This window comes from Notechis scutatus, chromosome 2, assembly GCF_049901735.1.
Source record: "Notechis scutatus isolate UNSWTSFEM ecotype Mainland chromosome 2, rNotScu1.2, whole genome shotgun sequence".
Classification (NCBI taxonomy): Eukaryota; Metazoa; Chordata; class Lepidosauria; order Squamata; family Elapidae; genus Notechis; species Notechis scutatus.
This window is the reverse complement of record NC_142010.1, coordinates 52,724,187-52,745,881: the sequence shown is the minus strand read 5'-3', so window position 1 is coordinate 52,745,881 and position 21,695 is coordinate 52,724,187. Positions and strand designations below refer to the sequence as shown.

The 21,695-nt window shown below is 41.4% G+C and overlaps 1 long non-coding RNA gene across 1 annotated transcript; it reads right to left on the bottom strand.

Moving 5' to 3' along the window:
* Positions 1 to 1,216: 1,216 nt before the first annotated feature.
* Positions 1,217 to 21,231, bottom strand: LOC148132020 (uncharacterized). The gene is made up of 2 exons (XR_015747509.1): positions 20,852 to 21,231; positions 1,217 to 3,295 (listed from the first exon to the last, which is right to left on the bottom strand). It is a non-coding gene; the product is annotated as an uncharacterized LOC148132020 (long non-coding RNA).
* Between the last annotated feature and the right edge of the window lie 464 nt (positions 21,232 to 21,695).

Below are 21,695 nucleotides of genomic sequence, written 5' to 3'. Positions count from 1 at the left end.
GACTCAGAAGCAAATAAGGGGAACCAGGGGAAATGGCAGACTTTTCTTTTTAAAGAAAGAAGATTGCTATATTCAATGCTCATTTGTCAAGAGAATAAGACCCAGTAACAGGAGTAATATGATAGAAAGTGAAGCAGAGATGCTGATTTGATATTTGTGCGAACTTGAAAACACATGGCTGACTAGGTTTTTAGTTCACACTACACTGCTAATTGGAGAAGGGTAATTAGACTCACAACTGTCCCAATATGGTTTTGAATTGAAACCGCCCCATCCAGATAGATTGGGTTATTGGACCACACCACATACTGGACTCTTAAAGTGATACGATTACGTTGCTTAAATGAAGCCATAGTGTGAGCTGCATGTAATTCAGGCCAAACAGATCAATGTTAATGCTCTTTAGTGGCCTGGAAAGAAAGAAATCTGAAACTTACCCTGTGTTGACCTGCTTCCTACAACCACTCAACTATTTTTGACTGGCCTTATTGGACATCTTTATTCATAGGGTAATGGTTCAGGCAGTGAAGAAATCTAAATGGACATTTCAGAAAGATGTTTACTCTTTCTTTCTTCCTTATCTCCCTCAAATTCTGCCTGCATCTGTACATCTTTCTATCTATATCTATCTGTCTCAAAGATAGCAATAGCGACAGCACTTAGACTTATATGCTGCTTCATAGTACTTTACAGCCCTCTCTAAGCAATTTACAGAGTCAGCCTATTGCCCCCAGCAATCTGGGTCCTCGTTTTACCAACTCCAGAAGGGTAAAAGGCTGAGTCAACCATGAGCAGATCAGGATTGAACTGCTGGCAGTAGGCAGAGTTATCCTGCAATATTGCATTCTAACCACTGCGCCACCATGGCTCAGATCAATGCATCACAATGTTCTTCCACCTAATGCCTGAAATAAAAATAGTCTTCAATTTACAACTGTTCGTTTAGCAACCGTTCAAAGTTACAAGGGACTGAAAGTGACTTATGACCATTTTTCACATTTACAACTATTGCAATATCCCCATGGTCATGTGATCGAAATTCAGATGCTTGGCAATTGACTCATATTTATGACCATTGTGATGTCTGGGAGTCTGATGATCACTTTTTGCAATCTCCTGATAAGCTAAGTCAACAGAGAAGCCAGATTCATTTAATAACTGTGTTACTAACCTAATGTGATGACCTGGGGCATGGGACAAAGACAACACAGTCAAATAAACAAGAAATGTCTCTTTAATACCTCCAATGTCCAGGTTACCTTCGGCTGGAGAAAAAACTCTCCCAAGAACAGTGTTTAAGTGGAGGAAATTCAGTCCGAAAACAAAGTATATACAAACTGTAACTAAAAATCCACACAAATCACGCTACAGTAATTAACTTGACAAGGCAGGAGAAGGAATTGCAGACTTGAAACCCCAGCAAAACAACACAGTTGGGAAGACGCCAGGAACCCAGATAAGCCTCAAAGGTTGTTCTGTCTTTAACTTAACTTTTTGGCTGAATGTAAAGACAGTTAGATAAACTCTACAAAGGCTTCCATACAAAGTTCCTTCATTGGATTGTAATAGGCATCCTCAAGGTATAACTCAGTTAGGTTGAGATTCATCTAATGTCCAATCTTTGCATAGTCATCTTCATAGTGTGAAAATATAGTTATCTTCATCCCATAACAATGGAGCAAAGGGAAAGACACCAGCACGTCCAAGCAAAAATAAAGAAAACTCCCCCAACCCAACCAAGGGTCAATTCAGTGACCAATCAGGATTACAGATGTGATCACATGACATGAACTACATTTCCCATGATGCATTAACTACGTTTACCATGAGGCATTCCCTTAAGGGGACAGCTCCCAATTCCTAATTAACCATATACTGTCTGGACAGCGCAATACCAGATATTCACAATTTGCTTCCAACAACTTTGCTGTGCGCAGCTTCCCTTTTTAAACACTGTGTTCCCAGCTGCAGCTAATGAAGGGAATCAGGGCCCTTTCCTCCCCCATAAGCCACACAGCTCACGTTGCTCCCTTCTCTGTTCCTCTCTGTGTGCCCTAGCATGAAGAGGGGGTGGGCCTGGGTCTTCCTCCGAATTCCCTCTGCCTTGCTCTACCTCTCCCCTGCTCTGCCCAGCTGGCCTTTTCCCTTCCCCAGTTTCTTCCACAGCCAACGGAGCCACACTCCCATTCCCTGTCAGCTGCTCGGCCTCCCCCTCAGAATCAGATTCCAACAGGGGCATGACACCTAACAACTGCGGTGACTCGCTTAACAACTATGGTAAGAAAGGTGGCAAAATTAATGGGGCAAAATTAATGTAACAACTGACTTGCTTAGCAACAGAAATTTTAGACTCAATTATGGTCATAAGTTGAGGGCTACCTGTATATAGTTTAACCGAGGGTGTTTTGAAATGTGACTTTGCAGGTTTGCAAGTAACTTAGAGGGTGAGTCACATTTTTACAGGGTTCATTAGGCATATGCAAACAAAATAGGACTGGCTTCTATGGGATTTTGAGAGACAACCAAACCCATAGATCTAGAGATCAGTCAAAAACTATCCATCATCCCAGCAGTTTGATTACGGTACTTCATTCTTCACAGCTTTGTTTGCTGTAAGGGGCTTGCACACATTCATCATTTTAGAGGGTGGTGGAATTGCAAACTTTGAAAACATCTGGTGGAAAACTAGTTCCTCTTATTTCTCTTTTCTTGGACTGATCAGTCTGTTTTCCAGAGACCCTTGAAACAGATCTTCTCCTACGAGAGATAACGTATGGCCTCCTGCATATTTTTACTAACCCTAAGCCAGTTCCCTTATCTTTATATAATAAATCTTATTTTAAACTAATTTGGATTTACTGGTGCTTCTTCTTGGAAAGTGCATTAAAACACTGTGAAGCTTTCTAAGTATCTCTGAAAAAGGAGGACAGGAATTTAAGAACCTATGACAGATGCAGTTTCAGTAATTATGTTTTCATATTTGTACCTCTGCCTTATTCATGGATAAAGGGGGTTAATTATTATTTCAACGGATTTCTCCTTTTTTTCCCCCTTCTCCATAGCGTGTTGCTTGAAGTATTCTTCAAAACTCATTTCAAATATGGAGAACTGAAAATAAGGGAAGAACTGTTTGGGCAATGGAAGGCAGGGAAGTTTGCTTTTTTTAAAAAGGGGTGTTAAATGCTCTCTTGCACCCCTCTTTCAACATTAATAAACGTGGGTGGTTGCCAGCATCAGTACATTTAGTTTGGCTCTCAGTCAGTCTGACAGGTTCCGCTCTGGAGTTTTGCCATACCTAAACATAGAAAAAGACAAAGATTTAAAAGAATGCACTGAATTTCCTTGAGGGATCTTCATTCATTTCCTATTTTGGATTAAGAAAGCAAAATGTTCCTGCTGTAGAACTTTCTTCCTGAATAAACACTTTCTTTGTGGATTAGTTTCCTCTGCAGGATAATTTTTTAAAATGCATTTTTCCCCAACAAGGACTATAAAATAATGTCAGGCTGCAATCCTAATTTTATTTATGTAGAATACAGAGTTTTATCCAAAATCAATGAAAATTAATGGATAAAGAATTGAGGACTTCAAATATTGAAAAGCTATGGGTTTATCAATACTTTTCACAGGATTCTAAAAAACCACACACCTTTCTTTAAACAAGGGGAAACTTCTAACTGGATGTAACTGACATGCTGATGGGCAATTTCAAGACTACTCTTTCTTTTAAAGATTATTTTATGCTTAGGATTAATTTAACTTTAATCTGGAGTTGGACTGGAGGATGTCTTTAGACAGAGAAATGTTCTCTGATTGTTCTTTAAATAGGGCTCATTTTCTAAAAATAGGACACATCCTATTTGTAGATTACATCCTATTTGTAGTCTAATTTTTCTTAAGCTTCCTTGTGTGAAGTTTATGGGATGAGGATGGATATTACGTTTGCTATGACATCTGTTGTATTTTAAAATTAATTGCAATTACATATAGATGATACGATTACCCAGGGATATTTAATCCCTGCTCCCTTTAGTCATTCTTCACATTAAATTGGGTTTATGAACTATGCTTAAACTAATGACCAAATTAACCCATTTTCTGAGTTTGTACAATACATTGGTCTATAAAATGGCCTGGTTCAGACAATCCATGAAGTCATAAGAAATCTAATAGAGATTAAAGCTAACCAAGTGCGGTGTATGGTTACAATGCAGCCTCTAGCTTTAGAAATGGCCTAATTAAAGGTGATGTATGAACATAAGAAATTGCATTCAAACTCATAAGCAGTTTTGGAGATCACTGTGGATGATATTCAAAATTTTAGGGGATCTACAAGGGACTCTGGAGCTTCAACATGTTACTTCACTAAAAAGAACTAAGTGAATTGAGAAATACAAGAATTACATTAATCTTGAAGAAATGGTGGAATAGAATCATTAAGGAAAGGATGCTAAGCAGGGACCAAATGAAATGTGAATGACAAAAATTAGAATAATGTCAGAGAAACAGAGGCGGATAACAGTAATCTCATGTTCAATTATCCTGCATTGAATTCTCCTGCATCAAATGGTCTTGGATTGAGTTGGCCATGATGAATTGTCCCACATCTAGTTGGTCAGGGTGAGATGATTGTGGCGAGTTGTCCCATTCTGTTTTGAGAGCCACTTTTAGTTGCAGTCCTTTTTTTTTTTTTTTGAATATGTAGATGTTGATTGAGGCTTACTCTAACCTGGTGTCTTATTGTTCTTTTTTACTTTTTTGCATCTATGTTTTTGTTTGGATGCCTTTTTGGCTATCCAGTTATTTGATTAAGATAGATGGTCATATACGTTTGCAGAACAAATACCGTGTTTCTCACATAATAAGGCCGGGCCTTATTTTTTTTTGATCCCCGAAAAAACGGCTAGGACGTCTTTTCGGGGGTGACTTTAATTCTCCCCCTTGCATCCTCGGGTGGGTGGGCGGGCGGCGACAGCTTGGATATTCGGGAGACCTTCGGGTTCGGGCCACGTTGCTTTCCTTCTCCCTTGCTGCCGCGGTGTTTGGCGCAGCCACGTGCGGCCAGTCAGGGCTCCTCCCTGCAACCGGAGTCCTGAGGAGACACTTGGCTTCAGGTGCTCCGTCTTCCCTTTGCATTCGAAGGTAAGCGAATTATTTTACAAAGCCTCCCCTGCCCAGAGGGCAGCCCAACCCCACTTGGGAGGCTAATCTCCGGGGCCTCTTCCGTTCCTCCCCGACCTCCCTACGCTGCACGCCTCTGACGCCGCTCCCTTCAGCCCAGTGAGCTCTTCCACCTCAAAGAAAGGCCAGGCGGGCGACTGCGGAGCAGCAGCAGCGGGTCTGAGCCGCTCGCAGCGGAACAGCCACCACCCATAGCCCGACGCGGGAGAACGGCAGCGAGCTTAGCGCCCGCCAGCCCGGGCGAGATTTGGGAACGAAGGGCAGGAGGAGGCACGCATACACCCGCGGCTCACTTTCCCAGCTTTGCCCAGCCCTTATGGCTCTGGCGCGGCCCTGGCGGGCAGCGAGCGCCTCCCGCCGGACCCTCCGCTCATCCTGCCAGGGCCGCGCCAGAGCCGTAAGGGCTGGGCAAAGCTGGGAAAGTGAGCCGCGGGTGTGTGCGTGCCTCCTCCTGCCCCTCGTTCCCAAATCTCGCCCGGGCTGGCGGGCGCTAACCTCGCTCGTTCTCCCACGTCGGGCACGGGTGGTGGCTGTTTCGCTGCGAGCGGCTCAGACCCGCTGCTGCTGCTCCTGCAGCCGCCCGCCTGGCCTTTCTTTGGTGGAAGAGCTCGCTGGGCTGAAGGGAGCGGCGCATCAGAGGTGCGCAGCGTAGGGAGGTCAGGGAGGAACGGAAGAGGCCCCAGGAAATTAGCCTCCCACATGGGGTTGGGCTGCCCTCTTGGGCAGGGGAGGCTTTGAAAATAATTCGCTTTACCTTCGAAAGCAAAGGGAAGACGGGGGCGCCTGAGCTCATGTCTCCTCAGGGCTCCGTTGCCAGGGAGGAGCCTGACTGCCACACGTGGCTGCGCCTAAACGCCATGCAGCAAGGGAGAAGGGGCAGCAAGGGAGAAGGGAGAAGCAACGGTGGAAGGTCTCCCGATATGAAGTGCCCCACCAACGAAGGCAGCACCATATCCGGGCATGCAACAAAAGTACTTACTAACGACAAGCCCCCCGCTCTCCCCCCATTTCGCATGTTTAATATGGGCCTTAATTTGGGGGAGGGGCTTAATTTGATTTTATGCCAATAAAACATGGTGGGGCTTCCTATTGGTGGAGGCCGTATTGTTGGAGAAACACTGTATTTTTAACACATAAAATATAGATGCACAATCAGTGTGTTGTATGTAACAGGCCCTAGATGGGAAATATTAAGTTTTGCTGATTATGGATAATATATGTTGCATTCTAATGCATAAGAATGGTGTTGAACTGGAAAATGGCTGATCTGAACATTTGCTAAAATCCTTATGATAGATGTTTTGGCTCAATGTTTATTGTTATGAGGATGGGTAAGAAAATTGTGGGGGAGCACAAGGTATCTCATGTATCCTGACATCATGGTAATGATATAAGTGGTGTCATTCGTGCCATATATGATGTCATTGTGGCTTGTTGTAGACATCTATCAAGGCAAGGTATTCTATTCACTTCAGGTTTAATTCAAACATCTCATTTTTTGAGACTCGTTTCTTACATGTTTCTGGGTTCCTTATGGAGTTTTGGTACAAACTGAAGAGGATTTTGTTCAATGTCTAAGGGCTCCTTGGGTTTTTGCTGTTTTAAGAATTGGTTTTATTCATAGAGGTTATTGGATTGCTTTATAGGTTCCTATTAGTAGGAAGGCAAGATCTTTTATATTCCTCATTTATAAAAATCATGCGTTGGAGTTGGTTTAGTCCATTTATTAAGGTTGACTTGCGCTTGTCTAGTTTTGACATCATTAGATATCAAAGTTATACACAAGTAAAACAATTTGATCTGCTACTTGTGTTCATGTTGGGACAAGTGTGTCAATTCCAGGGATTCTTAAGGATTGTGATGTGATATGGAGATATGGTGTTCAAGCAATAAGCTTATTGCTTATTTTTCGATTTAGTGTGACATGTAAGAAGCACATTTTGAAAGCATGGCTTGTTGACTGCCTTCAGGAGATACACAAATGAGAATGCACGTTAGTGAGTTCCTGATTCATTTGTTTTTTACTTATGATTTGAATTATAGGTAGTCCTCAACTTATAACTGTAAGTAGTGATGGTTGTTAAATAAATCACATGACTACGCCTGATTTTGTGACCTTTTTTGTGTCAGTCTTTAAGCTAACATGGCAATCATGAAGTGAACGTGGCCGTAAATGGAATCCATTGTTCACTATGTAGTGTTTTGGTTTTGGTTTTGCCAGAAATGCCTGTTTCTGGCAAAAATGTCATAAAATGTGGTCACATGACTATGGGATACTGCAAGCAGCCATAAATGTGGCCTTGTTGACGCCTGGCCAAATATGGCCCCATGACTGAGCAGGCAGCTGTTGGAACTTTAAAACTGAGTGATTAATAACTTTGGGCGGGTCTGTTGTAACTTTGGTTGTTAAGCAATAGGTCGTAAATCGAGGAATATCCATAATCCATAAGATGCAACACAAAACCAGTTACAACATACTAATATTTGGCAAAGCATACATTGCTACACTGTTGCAAGTTTTCCACAAAAAAATGGTAAAGGCAATCTGTAGCCTTGCAGGATGTCTGAATCCAATCCTAATTGACATGGAGTGCATTCCGAACATATTCAGACCCCCTTCACTTTTGTCAATTTTGCTGCAGCCTGATTCTAGTTGTTTGAAATTCATTTTTCTCTCTCATTAATCTACACTCAAGGACCCCATAACGATAAAGTGAAAATATCACATCTTGCAATAATTCTGTTTTCACTTTGTCATTAGGGGGGTACTGAATGTAGATTAATGAGGGGAAAAAATGAATGTCAACAACCGTAGAATCAAGCTGCAGTCAAACAAAATTGACAAAAGTGAAGGAGGTCTGGATACTTTCTGAATGCACTGTATTTAAAATAGCTTTCCAGATAAGGCTATACTTTGTGAAACTTTTTATTCCAGGCAAGAATGAGGTTGGATGGCTCTTGTAAGCAGAAGAATGTGGGTATAAGCAGAGATCAAACTATTGTCTTTCAGTCCAAAGGTTGTTGAACAATCTTTTAAGACACTTGGCTGAGTTTTCACAAGTTTAATTAAGCAGCTGAATTTGCAAAAAAACAAAAAACCTAAGCTTGGTTGCTTTTGACCTTGATTAGTTCTTTTGATAATTTATAAGTCCACCAGTTTTTCTACTTCGTGGCAAAATGTAATATGCAAACCTAGAAGATGAGTTAATGCATTATCCAAGTTAAATATATTGTGTGAGACCAATTCCCGAACTGCACTGCAAACAGGCCACAGTCATTTGTTCTGAACATTATGTATGTTTTTGTATTTCTGCTGCAGCTGCCAGCTTCTCTAACTGAACCAAAGCCTTCGCTTGCCCTCTAAACAGTCTAAAGTCCTGACACTCTGAATCTGCACAGAGCCTTCTTGATCTTACTTGTTCTCTAACTTCAGAAGAGTGAACTAAACAAATTTCTGCTGGGCTGGACTAGAGGACCTCCAAGGTCTAGTCCTATTCTATTCTATTCTATTCTATTCTATTCTATTCTATTCTATTCCATTCCATTCCATTCCATTCCATTCCATTCCATTCCATTCCATTCCATTCCACTCTTCTTATTCTAGCATTACAAACTGTTTTCCTAACCATAGCTGGCTGGGAATATTGGGAGTTGTATTCCACATATCTTAAAGTTGCTAAGGTTGAGAAACCACTGCTCTGAAGCAGTGGTCCCCAACATTTTTGATGCTAGGGACTGGATTCATGGTAGTCAATTTTTCCATGGACCAGGGAGTGCGGGAGGGAAGGGGAGATGGTTTCATGTGCAACCTAGATCCCACGCATGCTCATATGAAGCTTTGCTCACTTGTCTGCCACCTGTGCGATCCGGTTCTTAGCAGGCCACGGTCGGGGATCTCTGGTCTAAAGGATCTGAGCTTGTGCAATACAATAGAAATTGCGTACTTTTTCACTTGTTACGTAGAAAGACTCGGCCAGCAAATTATGCTTGAAGACTACCATTAGCCATGTGAGGAGTGGAAGAAAAAAAAAAAGCCTGAAAGTGGCTGTTTTGCTATTCTTAGTTAGAGTTGAGGAAAGGGCTGAAGTTTGGACTAAAAAGTATAAGGAGAGTGAACCAAGTGTAGTGTTCCCATTTTGCTACTTGTTGAGTTGAAACTTGAGTTGAATTCACAGATGTACTAGATGCTTTAAGATGGCCTTTCTTGAACCAGTACCCTGTGAAAGACAATTGAGCTCACCTCTACACTAGTCTACCTCCAGAGCTTAAAGTTCACTTGCTGTGGATGCTATTATTCTGCATTGTCTTCTAATTTGCTCTGATCTTCACAACATCTAAGGAAGTTTGGATGCCCATCATATGCCCAAATATAATTTAGGGTTGTTGTTTTTTTAAAGTGAAGATTAACAGCACAATCCTGTGCAGTTCTAAGAAGTAAACCCCACTGAATTAATGGAGTCTTATTGCAAGGTAGAGGATTGTACCTAAATTAGGATCATGATCCCACATGCTGCTTAATTATGACCTATAGGTCTTCAATAGATCCATCTGAAAGAGTATTGGTAGAGCAGCAGATGTGATGATTCCCTACCTCTGCCTCTGAAATTTGAGCAGGCATTTGGAGAAGGACTTGGCTCAGGAGTTTCAGTCCCTGTCCTTGGGATCTCTCAAGCTGATATTTCACCCTTGAGATCTAGGAGTTCATTTGGGAATACCAATGCTATTGAGCAACCAGACCAATCTCAGAAGCATGTTTCTTTTAGAGAACTTGAAGCTGACCAGAAATACAGGACTTTTGAGGTACACCTACAAACAGAAGGACTTGAATACACAAGGAATATCAGACACTCACATAATGTTCATTTGTGAGGTGCACTGTAGGGAAGTCACAGTCCCTTCTTTTAAAAGTAACAGGACAAAAGACAAAATAATGAGAGTATCAGTTTTTCTTCTGACTATATGACAATACAGAGATTTTTTTTTCTGTAAAAAACTGTCCATTAGTTTTAAAATGTTCTGCAGAGAAATGGGAACAGTAAGTAATGTCTGAGTGATTGCTACACACAAGTGCCCATCAATAATTTACCAAGTTCTTTCTTCTCTTTTCTTGCTAGCAATTAGAGACTGAAGGCTGCAACCCAAAGTACACTGTTACCAAGAAGTCACCAAGTGAGCAGACAATCACTTGTTGTCATGGGCTATATGTATTGGATTGCAAAATTCACAATCTTAAACATTTATAAGACTGAGTTATGGGGAAAATATGGGAGATTACTTTCAGCTAAATGTAATTAGAAGTATACAATAGATCAACTATAAAGGCAAAGTTAAAAGAGACTGAACTTATTGTTCTGTACGGTCATTACCATTCAAAAGCCGCCGTTTTTCTTACGGAGCCTGAGCCGATCTCGGGAACCAATAAACGAGCTGAACTAAGTCACTGGCTCCGAGTCTCATTCCTTGCGCCGGACACGACACTTATATTCTAATTTCAACCAAATATGTATTGGTTACATTCAGACAATATTGGTTGCGAATACATTTAAGCATAAATTAACCAAAGAACCTGGGTTTGCAAAGCTTAACACCCATAGCTTACAAATTTAGCATGTTATGAGAATACATCTGCTAGGTCAGGGGTATCAAACTCACATTGTCACAGTGATGTCACATGATGTATTGGGACTTCCCCCCCTTCACTAAACTGGGTGTGGGTGTGGCCAGCATATGATGCATCCGGCCCATGGGCCAGGAGTTTGACAGCCCTGTGCTAGGTCTTTACCTGACACAGATAAAACATGTGTGTGAACTCAATCATGCCCTGATTATTTTCTCCAAGGAAAGTGGGTCAATTTTATTTGATGGATTATCAGAGAATATTCCCCTACTTGAACTCAGCGTTAAATACAACTCAGTGATCATGCATGTCATTTTATATAAATTGGTATTATTTTGTCCTTTGGGAGGGAACAAATTTCATATCCTCCATTTTTTCCCCTGACAACATGTGAGTAGCCATGCTACTGGAAATATTTTTTTCAAAATGTTCTTCAGTTGCTGGGTGTATGCACTACAGAAGACAAGGGATTATTCAGCTTTGTTGCCTTTGCCAAATACTGATTAAGTCGGAGGTCCCAAGGCAGCTGTCTGGTTTGAAGTGGTGACGGCTTCTTTAAAGCTTTGGATGTCCATATTTAGGTGGGCTAAGGAATTGTTCCTGACAGGAAGCATGTGTGCTGGAGTTAAGGGATACATTCCAGAGCAAATTTCTCCATAGTAACCTGTGTCAACTCTTAGACTTTGGTGTGTCACAGCAGTGCCCTGTAAAGATCAGATAAGTTGATTCCATGCTGTGACACTTTATTCAATGATGTTCAGTTTCTCCCAAAGCCTGTAATCCTATTTATACAATGGCACAACTGGAGAAAACTATCCTGCATCTTCTTCATCATTCTATTAAGGCTCTGTTGGAAGAAATGTCCATCTGGGTTCATTTCCAAGTGAGGAGAAAGACACTGATAACATGGAGGCTGCTTGGAAAGATGGTTTAATGGTGAAGCAGAACCACCAACACATGTGATTCTGGGTAGATGACCACATGGAGTGAAGAGTGAGGTATATTTATACCCTCTCTTAGGCCTTGCAAGAAATGTATCCTATTGGCTGTCAGACTCCCAGGGGGCTATATGGGGGGGTCCAGCTAGCCTTGTAGCCTGTTTGTGTCCCAGGCTTGGTTGAATCTTGCTGGCTGATGATGTAATGAAGAGGCTTGTGTTCTGAAAGGGCGTTGGAAAATTCCTATTATGGCTTAATGGCTTTGTCCTGGTTTGGATCTTGAATGAGGGCTAATCCTATCACCCTGGAGCTGAAGGCCTTTTGTCTTGTAGATAAGATTGCCCAGTCTTTCTGGGGCTATTAACAAAGGTGGGGGCTGCTTTCCAAGAGCTTGTTTCTCCTTTTTTCACCCAGGGAGGTAGAATATTCTGCCTTTTTAACATTTCCTAGAATATTTCATTCTTCTAGGAGAGGGATGGGTGCTAACTTTCTGTAGCTCATTAAAGGTATGAGTTTAGCTACTAGAGAGTTTCTGATTGGCTACTGCTGGTCCATCAGAGAAGATTTTCCTAAGCAGCATTTAGGGCTTTCCCCCCTACTTCTACCTAACCATATTACCAACATGCTGCCTTTTTGCTGTTGTCCATGACACTGTCTTAGTTTTATCTCCAGTCATGAGAGAGGCAAGGTCAAGCCCTCCACAAGTAAACCTGTATTAATCTATATTAAAGTTATATTTTCCTTTATTATAGCATGCTATCAGGCACCCTCCAGATGTATAACATCTGTCAGTCTTTGCTTTATCTTGGAGGAATGTCAGATGACTGCAGAGACTGCAGAACCAGGAAAGGTATTGACAACGGGCAGAGTAAATGTCATAACAGTATGGTTATCTAGTAATTTTAGGGTAAGTAGATCAATAGCACTTCAAATCAGCAGGAGGGAAAGAAAGACCTCCAAATACTTGATCTATTTGTCTTCTGTACAAGATTCTATAAAAGGGAGGACAGTGTTCAGAAAAGGGGAAGGGAGAAGGGAAAAAAAGAGCAAGAAGAACCTGCCTATCAACTTCCATGAAGGAAATCCATATAATACCTTTGCATCTATATTTTATATAACGAACTCAGAGCATCTGCTGAAACCTAGGTATTTATTCAAACAAACCATAAATCCTTTGTGGATACCGTACCCTTGCCAAGGAGCTGGGGGGTGGGGTGGGGTCGGGGAAGCCAGGACTTCAAGGCTTGCTTGAAGAAAAGCATGGCTGAGGCTATTCCAGCATTTAGGCAGTCTTTCTCATTCTTGGCAAATTTAGGCTGACTTCAACACCCAGATTTCTCCAGCCAGCAAGAAGTCTACACATTGTAGACTTGACAGAGGTGTCAATATTGAAAAAACATTGTTCTGAAGCAATGCTGTTCTGGAGGGCAGATATGTGACAGAGAAGACGTATTTCTGGCAGTGGTGGTATGCTACTGGTTCAGCATGGTTCTGCCGAGCCGGTAGCGGCGATGAGCAGTGGAGACCGAACAGATTCTCTCTGCTGCTCTGCTGTTGGGCCCACTTTCCTGCCTGGGCTCCAGGGGTGGGATTCTACCAGTTTGCCCCTATTCACTAGAAACGGTTGTTAACATTCTAAGCAGTTCGGAGAACCGGTTGTTAGAAGAAATTACTGGCCTAATCCTGTAAGGAAGGCAGGAAGGAAACATTCTGGTGTTGCTTACAGAAACTGCCTCTCCATTAACCCTTATTACATTCTTGGCAGGACTAGATTTCCTGTCTCTGGAACTTCTCTGGAGGTTTTTTTCCCCTTCCTTTGCTAGTACTTTGCTTGTGTGGAGTGACCATTCAAAGTTACAATGGCAATGAAAAAAGTGACTTATGACCATTTTTCACACTTACAACTGTTACAGCCTCCTCACAGTGATGAGAGGCCAGGCGAGGAGATGCGTGCCTCGATGTGAGTGATATTGAGTTGGCCACACCCAGCCAATAACATGACCACCAAGCCACACCCACCAATTAAGCCATGTCCACAGACCCGGTTGTTAAAAAATTTGAATCCCATCCCTGCTGGGCTCCCATACTCATCTTTATCTTCTGCTTTTGAAGCACAGCTGCTTTGTGTGGCACAACAGAGTGCCGCGCGGCAGCTGCTGAAGTGACCGGGAGAGTGCAGGCTTGCAGGACGTGAGTTGGAACGCCTCTGCGCCTGTGCAAATGCCTTTGTGCCTGTGCAAAGTGTGTGTTTGGCTTGCACGTGCATGCAAAGTGTGTGCACGTGCACAAAGCACGCCCACCAAGCTATGCCCACTGAACCAGTGGTAAAAGTTTTTGAACCCCACCACTGATTTCTGGGTCCCATAACGTGGCATTTCTTGATAGATGGGAGCTGGAGTAGGTCAAGTGTACAGTTCTTATAAGATGGACAAAGAATTTGTCACGGATATTGCAATTGGCCAGGCCCGTCGTGTGAAGAGCCTGGTTATTAATTTCATGAATGTGTCTATCCTGTGCTATCACCTTCTAAATGAGCTTCTGCTCCAAACAGCTGCCCCGTTTCTAATGCAGGCAAAAGGCTGATTTGAGAAGATATATGATGAATCATTGTGCCATATGGTATTGGAAGAGCCTTTGCCTGTTTGCATTCCAGCATCCAACCAGTGCATAATATTTACTGCACCTGTGTTTAGAAAAAGCCAAATTGTCAGATTGCTGGCATGAAGCACTCCTGCACCTGCTAGTTGGGCCACTTGACAGATGGCACGGTTCTGAACCTCACTCTATATTTTCCCATCATACATTAGAAATAGGAATTGGTGGTGGCTTTTCAGTTAGAGGGCAACAGGTGGTAGGAAGGGTAAAAAAGCCAGAAGTATCCACCAATCCTTTTCTTTAACTTGACCCATAATAGGTATGTTAACAGGAGTTCCTTCAGTAACTCCTCTTTTTTTGCAGAACAAGGACCACCAATGGGGATTATGCATTTCATGATACTACTTTCTTCTGACTTAAGAACTTGTGGCCTTCACTGTATAGGGACTTCTAGGTCACCCAATTAGTACTGTGTTGAATAACAACAATGAGGACAGGCTTTATATCATCTCAATGATGGCTGGGTGATGCTATGAAGAAACTATAATTTTCTATCAGGAAAATAGTCTGACTTGTGCAAAAGTGTAGTTGAGGAAGGGCTGAATTTCAATGACTGATGTCTAACTATGACTGAATATTATTATTATTAATAAATTATTGAATTCATGTACTGTCTGACTCCCAGTGACTCTGCAACCTACCACTCCCCATAAGCATGTCTAAGAAAAAAAAATGTAGTTCAGCGGTGAGAAAAATAAGGTCCTGCACTTAGGTAGGAAAAACCAAATATACAGCTAGAGACCAGGCCACACCTGGCTTAATAGTAGTAACCGTGAGAGGGATCTAGGCATTCTAGTGGACTACCACTTAAGTATGAGCCAACAATGTGCTGAAGCTGCCAAAAAAGCCAAAGCAGTCCTAGACTGCATTGACAGAGGAATAGCATCAAGGTTATGATTACACTGTTTATACCGCACTAGTGAGGCCACACGTGGAATGGGCACATGATAACTGCCTTCCAGTACTTGAGGGCTGCCCAAGAGAAGGTGGGATTGACCTCCAAAGAGCCAGAGGGCAGGACAAGAAGTAATGGGTGGAAGCTTGTTAAAGGGAGATCCAATCTAGAAGTAAGGATAAATTTTCTGACAGGGAAAACACTTAATCAATGGAATTCCAGTCCTGGAGTTGTGGGTGCTCCATTACTGGAGGATTTCAAAAATAGACTGGACAACCATTTGACCAGGATGGTATGAGGTCTCCTGCCTTGAGTAGGGGGTTGGACTAGAAGACCTCTGAAGCCCCTTCCAGCCCTACAATTCTATGTTCTCTTTTCTATGAAAGACGTGTGAAGTGGAAGGGACATAAGGCAAAGGACAGATCTGGGCTTTATGCTTGTCCCATTGCCAGTATGTGACACCCAACACTTCCTGGCTGCAGGAACATATGACATCCTCCTCCATCCACTTGTAGCTCATCACAAGTCCACCCCCTCCCCAGCTATTTCAGCCTGCCAAACATAAATATCTGGATGGGTGAGTGAAACACATGCATGCGTGGGTGTGCACAAGAGCTATCAGTTTATTTTTGTATGACGCTGGGTGACTAAGACATGAATCAGCAGAAACCTTTGGGCACTTTTGGAGAGCAACAGATATAACACATGTAGGAGTTATTGTAATCTTGAGTAGCTTTTATGGCCTAGAACAGTCATCCATGATGCACATGTTAGACCACAGCTCTCCTAATATCCAACCTGTTCTCAGGATAGTTCTCCCCAAAACTGCTTCTGGACAACTTTTTCTAGATCAGCCTTCTGCACATTGGAAGATGAGATTTGCTCTCCTTTCCCTCCTTCCTGCTCCTGACAATATTCACCAGTCTCCTTTGTGAAACAAACCTGAGAAGAAAAGCAACTTCGTACCCAGGTATTGGATGATTTGTGGGTCAGCTTCTTTTTTTTCCCCCAGTTTACCGTTAAAATGAAAGAAAGGGCTGCTGCAGTTTAAAAGAATTTGTCAACTGGATGCGTCAGAGAATTGCCTCAAAATGGCCGAGTGATAATAAGAATAAGAATACTGCAGAATTGTCAGAGCATTCTCAGACGCAGATTCAGACTGTTGATTCACACATAATGGCTGAGCTTTTGCAACCTGCTAAACTAGACTAAAAGAGAGTTGAACAGATTGTGGTCCAGTGCTTTGTGGGAATCCAATCATTGTTTTAATATGATGTGTGAATGATACCATTTCATTTAAGCATGGCATGGCAGTTTGGGCCCATCATGGACTTAACTAATGTGGGCTTAGCATGTTGTGTGAGTCTAGCCAATAAGAATCATTCCCCCCCCCATGGCAGGTTGTAAAATAAACAAAAACAAAACTAAGATGATAGTCAAAAATTGTATAACAAAACAGAAAGGAGAATTAGAAAATATAATGGGACTGCAAATAGTAAAAAAGGTGAAATACCTGGGAATTTGGTTATCACCCAGATGTTCATCAGTAAAAGAGGACAACAATTATTGATTAAACAAATTAGAAAAGAATTGGAATTATGGACCAAATTGAAACCTATCTCTATTAGGAAGAATAGCAATGTTAAAAATGAATACACTACCAAAATTAATATATTTATTTCAAATGATCCCAATTAACTTAGGGACATCTTTCTTTATAGAAGTAAATAAAATGACATCTAAATTTGTCCGGTTGGGCAAAAGGCCACATATTAAGATGAAACTATTACAAGATAATAGGAGCAGAGGCAGTTTTGGACTACCAGAATGGGAGCTCTACTATCAGGCAGCGGTGCTGAGTTGGATTAAGGATTGGGTTAAATTAAAAGATAAGAGGATATTAACATTAGAAGAACATGATCTCCTGATAGGTTGGCATGCCTTTTTGTGGGAAACAAAAGCAAAGTGCATACCTATTTTAATCAGCATTTAATAAGAGACTCATTGATTACAACCTGGAAAAAAATTAAAGGTAAGCACTATATGGAAATCCCACGATGGCTGTCAACCATGGAAACTATAATTCATCCAAATAGATTAGACTTGAGGAAAATGGTAAGAATTATTAGATAGTCAAGGGAAATTAAAAACAAATCAAGAACTAAAAGAAAATGGAATTATAATTGATTGATGGCCATATTTGCAAATCCAAAATAAACATAAAAAAGACCTAAAAGATTTTGGTTTTGACAAAGGGCAGAACCAATTAGATAAAATATTAATGGGATCGGAAAAAAAACTTATAACTAAAATATATAAATATTTATTAGATTTCAAAATGGAAGAGGAAACAGTCAAGGGTACAATGATTGCATGGGTGCAGAATTTTGGACATATTATAGAATTAGAGGAATGGGAGAAAATATGGAATGTAAATTATAAGTTAACAGTATCCGCAGCATACAAAGAAAATATGTACAAAATGTTTTATAGATGGTATTTAGCCCGAACAAGATTGGCAAAAATCTACCCCAACATAAGCCCTAAATGTTGGAAATGTAAAAAAGTTGACAGTACATTTTATCACATGTGGTGGTTATGCCCCGAGACCAAGACATATTGGATCCTAATCAAAAATTGGTTACAAGAGATTACTGGGTACCGGATTGAGTTCAGACCGGAAACCTTCCTTCTAGGAATCATCAAGGATAAACTACCAAAAGAGGTAAAATATTTATTGCTACATATTACAACAGCCGCCAGAATAGCCTTTGCGCAGGTTTAGAAAACGCCAAGTATTCCCAACGAAGAATTGATAATACATAAAATAACAGAAAGTGCTGAGATGAATATGTTAACATTGGGACTGAAAGAAAAAGATGACTCAGAATTCTTTTTAATCTGGAACAACTGGTATAAATGGCTAACAAACAGAACTAAGAAGGGAGACAAGAAATCTAATTGAAATAATCCTTATGAGAGTAAAATGTAAATATGTAAATTATATAAAGATATAAGGATAACAGTTATATGATGTAATAAAAGAAACTTGATAAAAATATATTTTTTTAAGAAAAGAAAAAAGAATCATTCCCCCCCTCCCCCACTGAGGCAGATTAAAGCCAACAGTTATCTTTTCATTGTAGTTTCCCCTCATTTCCCCCCCAAGAGAGATTGACAGATGGCACTTCAGTTTCAATATCTCAAGAATTATACTGGGAACATTTTCTTCCCACTTGTCTGACACAAAACAGCTCTGCCATAGTTAACTTTTTATTTAAACACTGCCTTTCCTCCTCTGCATGAACACTGGAGGAGAGAATGACAAAATGTTTGGATAATCCATTCATCTAAAACAAAATTTTCCTTATTCTTTCACTATACCAGGGATGGGATGGACCCAACCCTGTAAAAAGCCCCTTGTATTTCCAAGAATATCCAGGAGCTGCTCAATCAGCTCTTGCTTTTTATTATCTCAGAACCAAAAAAACAAACAAACCTGTCAGTGAGATATTGTGTTGTATGAATCCAGCCAGAACATATGGCACCTGTTAATATTTTTTCTTCCTCAACTTACACAACAATACATACCCCTCTCATTGCCTCCTGGTCTTTATTTTTAAAAATGCATTTAGAAGGGCATGTACAGTTAACAGACTTATGAAATAAGGGGAGGGGGGGAAGCAAAAATGACTTGAAATGCACAGTTGAAGAAATGAAACCTATGGATTCATTGGACTTCTTCATGGACGGAGAAATAAAATAGAATTAATTGGAGTCCACTGAACTCAAGCACAAAGCCAAACGTGGCCAATCTCAAAAAGTTAAGTTGGGCTAGAATTGGTTAATATTTGGATGGAAGACTTAGGGAAGTGTCAGGTTTGTAGTTTAGTCAAGACTTCCTAGAAAAAGGCAATGGCAACCCATTTGTGTGCTAATGCCAAGGAAGTTGTGTGGTTATGTTCATAAGCTCATCAGGAGCGGAGCCCAACACAAAATAAATAAACCTACAGAGGCACAATTTTCCATAGGAAACAACCTGCATTCCTGCACATCTCCAAAACTATTCACGTAATCACCCTGATAAACAGGAAGAAAGGATGTGACCTCCCATTTCACTTATAATTGCAGTGTTAAAGATATCTTGCTGTCACACAAAACGCATGAATAGGAAAATGCAGGTGATCCTTTTTCACCTGTTTATTTCCCCTGCCGTGTTAACCTTATGCATTGCTTTAGGGCATTAGCCCTAGGCATTGCTAAATGCAATGAATAGTTGTGTTATTTTATCAGCCTGCATCCATAGAAATGAAGTTTTACCATTGGGAAAAAAAAATATCAACACCGCAAAGCCTTAGTAATGAAAAGGCTCCTGCAACATGTTGTTGAATTGCTGTAGGTTGTGCATCTATAGCAGTGGAAATTTTCCAAGGATGTTCTGCTACCTAATAAAGTCTAAAAATACAACAGGGTAGTAACTTTGAATAGAATCTCGGCTGCAGGAAAGGAGTTGCAGATACAAAAGGTTATCCAAGGATCCTCTGCTTGTGACTGATAAGCCTTGTGTTCTGAGATATCAACAAAGGCAGCGTTGATCTGGGCCTGGGTGTCTGGAGATAGATTGGAATTGGGAAATAGCAGGAATCTACAGTTTGCTTTGAGAGTGTAAATCATAGGTAGCACATCACATCTCTTTTCCCTATTTATTTATGTGACAAATAAATCTAGAGGGCCTACAGAACTTACAGTGTAAGCATACAATATAAAGATCAATATCATAAATGTTAAAACGATAAAATCCATAATGTTCTAAATAAAAACTAGAAATAATAAGCTGAACTAATTTAATATGGTGCCACAGGTTGTAATTTAATTGTGGACAAGATAACAGACCTGGCCTGGACTGTATCACTGAGATTTGGCTGGATGAAGAAGAAATTCCCTCCCAGAGATTCTGAACAGCCAGGTTTTGCATACTGCATTAGCCTGGAGCCGGGGAATTGGTGTAGCAATTATATATAGGTAGGCCTCAACTTACAACCATTCATTTAGTGATTGGCCAAATTTACAATGGCATTGAAAAAAAGTGACTTATGATTGTTGCAGCATCCCCAAAGCCATGTGATCAAAATACAGGTATTTGGCATTTATGCACTTATGACAGTTGTCCTGCCCTGGGGTCCCCCAGGGTCCCACCCTGCTTCCAACAAGCAAAGTCAATGGAGGAGCACAGATTTGCTTAAGGACTGCATGGTTCATTTAATAACTGCGCTCATTTGCTTAACAATTGCAGCCAAAAAGGTTGCAAAAATGAGTCAAAACTGCCTTGCTTAGCAATAGAAATTTGGAGTTCTATTATGGCCGTAAATTGAGGACTATCTATACTCAGAGAACCTTGTTCTTGTGAGGACTGCTGTTTGACAGGTAGCCAGATGTAATGCCTCCCTTGTGATTCTGGACCAAAGGGATAAATTGGAGCTGCTATTGTTGTATCATCTTCCCAAGTGCTTGGTGACATTTGTAGATGCCATTACATAATGGCATCACTTTCAGAAATACACACACCATTAGGGTGGCACAGTGGTTAGAATGCAGTATTGCAGGCTGCTTCTACTGACTGCCAGATGCCAGCAGTTCGGTAGTTCGATTTTCACCAGCTCAAGGTTGACTCAGCCTTCCATCCTTCCAGTATTGGTAAAATGAGGATCCAGATGTTGGGGGCAATATGCAGACTCTGTAAACCACTTAGAAAGTGCTGTAAAGCACTGTGAAGCGATATATAAGTCTAAGTGCTATTGCTATTGCTATTATTTTGATGTCAGCATGGCTTGCTATAGTTACCACTGAGAGCACCTTGTTGCTTTCCTCTGTCTTCTTGATTATATGCCACCAAGTTGGTGTTGATTAGAGACCACACAGAATGATCTACCCTCAATCTTGTCCTTTAGGTCTCCCGATGGTATACTCGTTGCTGCTGTAATGGAGTCCATCCAGCTTGTTGCTGGACGTCCTCGGTTCTTTCCTTCTACCTTTCCCAGTATTACAATCTTCTACAGCAGTGGCCCCCAACCTTTTTTGTGCCACGGCCTGGTACAGGCATCACAAAATGATCCGTGGCCCGGTACCGGCATCAGCACGCATGACAAGGCAAGGCAAGCCAAGTGACCGGCCAGCCAGCCGTCCCCCACTTCTCCCCGCCACCTTCAACTCCTCCTTTGTACCTTTGTCGATGGGCTTCGGGACAGCTTCGGGACAGTCGCTCGGCTTGCCTTGCCTTGGGTGCTGAAAGAATCCTCGCGCCTTAGTTTCGTTCAAACCTGCCCCCCCCCTTCGATGAAACTAAGGCGCGACGATTCCTTCAGGACCCAAACGCCGCTTTCCAACTGGAAAAGCTCACCTGGAAGCACTT